Source organism: Platalea leucorodia (genome assembly GCF_965183815.1).
Source record: "Platalea leucorodia genome assembly, chromosome: 4".
In the NCBI taxonomy this organism is placed as follows: domain Eukaryota; kingdom Metazoa; phylum Chordata; class Aves; order Pelecaniformes; family Threskiornithidae; genus Platalea; species Platalea leucorodia.
Genome location: NC_138826.1, coordinates 44,984,116 through 44,991,713, shown reverse-complemented (window position 1 = coordinate 44,991,713; position 7,598 = coordinate 44,984,116).

The window sequence follows — 7,598 nt, the reverse complement described above, 5'->3', positions numbered from 1 at the left end:
ACACTTAGAGATGTTTTACCATTAACTGAAATATGTCAGTCACCTCTCCTGTCACATAAATCAACAACAGGATTTCATCTTGCAATTGCAGTTACTTCATTTCTTCAACAAGAATTTCACAATGGGATACAATGAAAGGCTTTTGGAGAGCCCGGCTGGCTCCCTGATTGCCATCTTGACTGTAGAGACAACTGGAAAAGACAAGAGAAATCCAGTTTTCAAAAGCAGAAGTCATGCTTGTTGAATTCAGTTTTGTATCAGTGATACACAGTGACAATTTTAAGGAAAAGTAGCCCACAGACTAACCCTACTACATCTCTACGTTACAAGCTAGAGGTGGCAAGGAGCATACAGGCAAACTAAATATTTGCTATTTGCTCCTTAATTATTCTATACAATTGCTAAGACTAATGAGTCTAAAACATGTAGTATTCTACTGGACAAGCAGGAGAATAACACAATATCCAGAAAATAACTTGTGCCAGTATTTTACAAGTTTGTAATGAGGACTTCAGATGGTAGAGCTGGAAACACAGAAGGGCCTAGAGAGGACTTTGATGTAGCTTGAAAATGGAAAAAATATTGACACAAAAGTTATTCTCTGGGAGAATTAACACAGTATAAAAATGAACGTAGGGTATGTACTAGTCCAGCATTAGAGGTCAGATCAATTAAAAAATCTTCATTTTCCCCCAGGAATTTTGATTCAGCTACACTTTGTGCCCTGTGAATAGCACATTATTACTTTATGCCAATAAAATTCAGTAAAGCAGGTATCATTGCTGTATACTGCAAAATCTGTCTAGAGTACATGTTGTTCGTCCATTTCCTGACTTACCATGTTTAATAGTTTTTCCCCTCTCCTTAATACTGGATTACTGTATGACACAGAGACCTATTTCATAAAAGCTGAAGATGCCTCTGCCTTGTCTGTAGAGCTTGCTCATGGGATGAGTGAGGAAGTTGGATTTCGTGTTGGTGGCTGAGATGAAGCAATGCCAAACCTTTCCTATGGAAGCCCCTTTGCCAGTTCAGGAGGACATATGCTCAAGGCAGATTCTGACTAAATCATGCAAATTAAATTTAGAAAAATGTCAATGACACCATTACCCTTATAGAAAAAAATCTGCAAAAGCCACTTGTGATACCTACATAAACAAAGGATCTTGAGAGACCAAGAAGATGTTTTCAATGCACCTTTGCTGCATGAGAATAGCATCCATTTCTCTTGGATGTGAGAGGCAGGTTCAGAGCATGGATAGGCCTGTTTGTTGTTCAATTTATTTTTATAAGTTTGAAACTACTCATTACAGGAAAACTAGGTATAATTAATGCCATTTAGTGATGTTTGATAAGAGACGTGTGTAATGTGTAGTCATCTGTGATCCCAGAGGACGCTTCTGGGTCACAAGCCTCTGCCAGCTGGTGTTAAAGCTGGTGGTAAATACCGTAACTCTATGGCATCTGATCATTCCCATTTCCTTTGCTGACTCTAAAGCACCCAGTCTTCCTCAAAGGGCCAGTAAAGCATAGATGCAGCCTTAATGAAGGGGCAGCACCTTCCACTTGCTGTCAGATGAAATTTATTCTGCCCCAGGGCTTCTGGAGGATCACTGACTGCTACGGACAAGGGACCAGCTAATGCTCCCCAAGTACCATCTCTGAGAGATATTGCATGTTCCTTATAGCTAGACAAAATACAGACTGCTAGACTCACCTCAATAACATAAGCAGTTTTCAAGTAAGTTTTGAAGGAAAAGGTAATACACATCACAGAGGTCAACTGGAGAAAAAACCCAACATGAATATATTCACAAGGATAGCTCATCCTGGTCAGCTTTCTTTGAGTAGATGACTGACTCATCTGAAATCAGGATTTTATTAAAACATTCGATTAGGATTCCACATAGGAAATTATTAACAAGCTTTTTGGAAAAAAATATTGTGTTCAATACATTCAGTAGTGGCCTTGTTTCAAAATATAGACATCTGCTAGTAATGTCTAAAGTGACATAAGGTTATGTTTGTATAACGCAAGACTGGAAGACAATGTCAAAATGGGTGAAGATCCAAGCCTAATACAGTAAGAACTGCATGACCTGAGGTGGACTGTAGTAAAAGAAACTGAATGAAATGGAACAGCAGAAAGTGCAGTGGTACAGACTAATAACAAGACTTAAACTGGGAGTTTAGCAGCTGGAAATGACAAAAGACCTGTGCACCGCAGTCAATGCTAAGTGACAGGGAACCACCAGTGTAGCAAAGCTGCGAAAAAAAAGTAGTGCAGTCCTAGAATGTATTGGATGAACATTTCCAGTAGAGATGAGGCATATTAGTACCATTCTACAGGAAAAAAGCACCCTTATCTGCAGTAATATGAAGAGTTCAAGCCACCCATGTTGAACCTGAGCATCAGCTGTGACAAGTACAGAATAATAACTAGCAGAGCCAGAATATGGAGAGGATGGATCTTACAAGAGATGATTAAGAAAGCTTGCATGGACTAGCTTAGTGAAATGACACATATGGAGGAATGCATTTATTGTCCATAAGTGTATCAGAATTGGTTAGGATAGAAGGAGAAAAGTTAAGGTGAAGTACAAATGTGGCATGAAGTGAGGAATAAACTGTCCATCTTAATTTTAAGATGAAAACTTGATTTAGGGTAAGATATGTCAGGATTGCATTGAAAACCAGCCCAGTGTTAAAAATAAAGCCTGTTCAGAAACCATGTATTCATTTTAGGATATAAGTTTGTTTGTTTGGGTTTTTTTAATTTGTCTGAAGTCTATGTTCCCTAATTTCCAGACCTAGTTTTTGAGAAAAATTAACTTGAAATCATAAATTTGATGTTCAGATGGACTTTTGGCTGTGTCTCCAAGCAGCTGAGACCTGGGGCTCTGGATTTCGCTCTGAAATGTACAACTACACAAGGAGAATTTTATGGATAATTGTGATCGGAAATGGGGCAGTAATACCCAGCATTTGGGCACTGGACTGTGCCAAGCTCCTCCAAAACACAAGCAGTTCATCCATTCATAGTAAAATAGTGCCTCTCTATGGAAAGGGCCAAGGTCTAGTTGTAACAACTCAGAGGAAATTAATTAAAATATTTTATATTCTTTACCTATTTATGTATATTTCACACTTATGGAACATAATAACTTTAGCGTCTTCCTGAATTCAGAGTCTACCTGAATTCCAGCCCTTGTAGTTGTTCTTATGCCCTGTGACAACCCAGTGAAGTTCTCTGCTGCTTGATTTTTTTTTTTTCCTTTCATGCTTAAACTTCTGCAAATCCTTCCGCTGATAAAAAAAATAATCAGTGTCTTTTCTCTTTGGAAAAAGATCTGCAAGTGGACAGGGGAAAGATTATTAATGTAATGTCTATTCTAGGAAGTGAAAAGGGCCAGTATCCTTTTCTGACTCAGATGACATCTGATTTGACACAACTCACTTCTCTGCAACAAAGCTCTCCTTCCAAAGCAGTTTGGCTGCATGCAAACTGCACAACCAGAATAACCCTTGGCACATGCTAGTCACAAGATCATACTCTGCTTTTTGTGGGAGAATGCAAGTGTTTCAGGCTAAATCTGAGCAAAAGAAAGTGTAACGACTCAACAGCACTGAATTTTAAAGCAACCTGTAAGCAAGACAATACCCAGGAAGGTTTTGCTGCTATTCTTATTTCTGCTCTTCATATAGTCTGCTTTGCCCAGTCCCTTTTACACTGCAATGCTTTCCTTGAACACAGCTCGAAGTGCAAGTACTGAGGTCACAGCCACAGAACAGGACCTGGTTTAGCAGGTGCAAATATATGATTAAAAGATGCTTTCTCTGCAACCCAAACACAAGACAAGAAAGAACTGATGGAGAGAATGAAGAAATGGATGTGATTCTGTGATTGCACCATTGGCCAAGGAATGGCAAACCTGTTACCTGGACTATCAATGGAGATACCCTCCACCCTCTGTGTGTGTGTGTTATCATTTGCATTCTAACTACATATCTGGTTATATCAAGGGAAGGAGATTGTTGATGGTGCAAATTTCTACTTTGGAAAAGAGAGAAGCACTCTTTTCCTTCATTATAGGAAATACCAGATATGATCAGTTTTCAACCAATGAGTCCAAAGGCCTCATCATGGAAACTCTTGCTAGTATTATCTTCTAGATGTGTAAGGTATCAACAGACATAGAGATGCACCGGTTAAGAAAGCAATGGGCATGTTGATAGATAAATTAACAGATGGCTAATATTGGCATAATAATTTAATAATAGATCTTCTAGCATATGAATGGAAGATACCTTGACATGCTACTTTCTCACAGCTTTCTTAGATGAACACAGTATTGTTGAGGGGGAAGGAGGGAGAGTAAGGAAAAAACTCATTAGAATAAGCTTGGGAGTTGGAAATAATCCTGTCCCCGGCAAATGACCAGAGGAAATGAGAAACATCTCATAGAAATCAGTTACTCATAAATAATTGACTGTGGTTTTGCATATTTCAGAGAAGGCTGTGGACCTTGAGAAGCATGTGTGTGTGTGTAAAGGATGGCAAAGTTGCAAGTCTCAGTAGGATTTAACATCCATTATACAACACAGAGCATGACTAGTAGAAGAAATATCATTCATTTTCAATGACATTCCCAAAAACAGCCTGGACACAAGACAATAAGGATGAAGATTCTGACTTTCTTTTTTTTTTCTCTTTCTTATTTCAAATTGAAAGTCTAAAAGCAACAATTTCAGCTGTGCTGTAATTCAGCTAGATGCTCTGAATGATCTGTCTTGTGCTGTCCCACCCTGTCAGATTACAAAAGTATACTTGACTTCCATATTGGACAGGAGTCTGGGATAGGAGACAATGCCAGACCTGAAAACTAGCCACAGGGACAGGTGCCTATAGACAAGCATGTTCCTACAGATTAATAAGAATATGGATAGCATCACTATTTAATGGTTTAGCAAGTTCCTTGGAAATGGATCTGACTTTGGCAGATGAAACTGCACTGATTTTGCAGTGAAATGTAGAGATTCCAAATTTCTATCATTACCTATCAGAGACAATGAAAATTTGTGTAATTAAGCTCAATGATATGAGAAGAAGTGCAACGCATGACTGTTTAACAGTTTCTTCCTGCCTCAGTGTATTCTATGTAAAGGTCTTACGAAATTCATCTTGAAACAAACCACTTGTATGAGGATGTAAGTTGAGATATTGTTGATGGAGAGCACCAGAAATGAGAAAATGTAGATGAAGCTTCAAGAGCAGCAACTGAAGCTCTATCCAAGGCTGTTTTAAAAATCTGCTCTAAAACTGTCCTCAGATGTATCCATCACCACTCCACCTATTTTCAGTGGCAGAGTAGAGATTTTTGATAAGCCAAATAGCTTTACCACGCAGATACCACGCTCAGGATTCTCACTGCATTTCATCTTGAGAGAGATATCTTTTACAGCATTTCATTACTTTAGCTGACGCATAATAGTTCAGGATTCCTGCTTGAAATTTACAATTTACTTTTGACCATAACATAAGGGTGATATCATATAAGATTAGTGAACCATTTTTCTTTTAGATCATTTGATTGGTACTGTATCTTCAATTGTATCATAGTACATTAAGTTTAATTCCTTTTATTTACACCACAAACACCTATAACCTTGAAATCCTCATTCTCATTTCCTTATGTTGCATTGCAAAATTCAGGTTGTGCAACTGAGAAGTAAACATAGTGTCTGTGAGGCAATGGAAAATTCTACATAAAATCTGTTAACAAAAAAGAAATCAGCATCAAGAAATGTATATGGGAAGGATGATCAGTGTGAATCTGGAGTATTTAAAAAACATTTTTAAATGGCGTCAACAAATGCGGTGTCTGTCTCTTATCCATTGGACTTCCTGATGTAGCAGTATATTTTCCAGTACTGCCCTCTGAAAACACTAAAGTGAGATGATGTCACTGAAAAAATACCAACTTCAATAGCAGGCAGCTCCTACAGGACAGACCCAGTGAAATTCCAGAGCAGCAAGAAAGGGGAGAGAATAAGAAAAACCAAAAGCGAGAAAACTCATGGCTTGAGATGAAGCCAGTTTTATAGGTGAATGTAAGAGGAAAACAGTAAGTGATGCAAAAGCAGTCACTCACCACCTTCTACAAGCAAACTGATGCAAAATCAGTCTCTGAACAACAGCCACCTTGAAAGCCAACACCCCACCCCACCCCTTCCTTCTTTTATTGCTGAGTAAGACGTTATATGGTATGAAAAAAACCTTTGGTCAATTTGGGTCAGCTGTGCTGGTTGTGTCTCCTCCCACCTTCTTGCCCACTCATGGTAGATGGAGGCAGTGGGCAGAGTAGGAAAAAGAGAAAGCCTTGATACTGTGCAAGCACTGTTCAGCAACAGTCAAATATTAGTGTGTTATCAACACTGTTTTAGTCACAAATCCAAAACACTGCACAATACAGGCTGCTATGAAGGAAGTTAACTCCCTCCTAGCTGTGCCCAGTACAGTCTCCACCCCTTATTCCATACCATTTGCATCATGCTCATATCCCCTCATCAACACCCACCTCATCCTTTCACATATACACAGATGTCATTCCCTTAAGTCTACAGGCCATCCCCATGAAATGTTGATTCCAATATGCATTCAAATATCCATTAAAGTCTATTCAGTTAATTTAGTCTGTGACTTGGGCTCCATCTGTTATGGTGGTCACTCAGGACAGGAGACTTGGCATGTTGTCATGTATTACTGGGTGCTAAAACCAGTCTGGGCAGGGTTATCGCTGCACTTGCCCAGTTTCTTGTGAGGCTCTTATCCTCTGTTGGTTCAGGTGGTTCCTGCTATATGTACTTCCTACAACATACAATTCAATTCATGACTTATTTTCCCCCGAGGTTAAATCTCCTTGAGGTACATGCCAGTTTTCCCCATCCTCCCACACTAGCCCCCAAGTGCACCCATGTTCTTGAGTGAAAGCAGTCCCACAAATGGATTTACCTGTTCCCAAGAGAGGAGCAACCCACACTGCCTTTCCCAGGCAGTTCCCTTACATGTGCTACAGTAACCTTACCTCCTCCTACAGTGTGTAGGGCCTTTGTCTGGGAAGGGCCAGATCAGTCATCAGAACCTCTGGTGTTGACCAGCCAAATGGCTTCTGCTAAATTTACATCCCAATGTTTCCATGTCCCAGTACTCATCACTCTCAGCATAGTCTTCAGCAGTTCATTGTATTGCTCAGTCTCTCCAGAGGCTGGTGGATGACGGAATGAGATACACCCAATGAATGCCATGTTCCTTGGCCCCAGTGACTATGGGACTGTCTTGGAAATGGGTCCTGTTGCCTGACTTAGTTCTTTCTAGGGTGCCATGTTGCTAAACATCTTGCTTTTCAAGGCCCACAATGCTGTTTTGGACAGAGGCGTGGGTTACCGGGTACATTGCCACCCATGTGAAAGTCATCTCCACCATGGTAAGCACATAATGCTTGTCTTAGCAGATTCATGGCATTAATTCTACATGACAACATGCTTGTTAGTGCAGCCAGGCTGCTTCAGCAGCCAGTTATTACTGAGGAAGCAAAGAA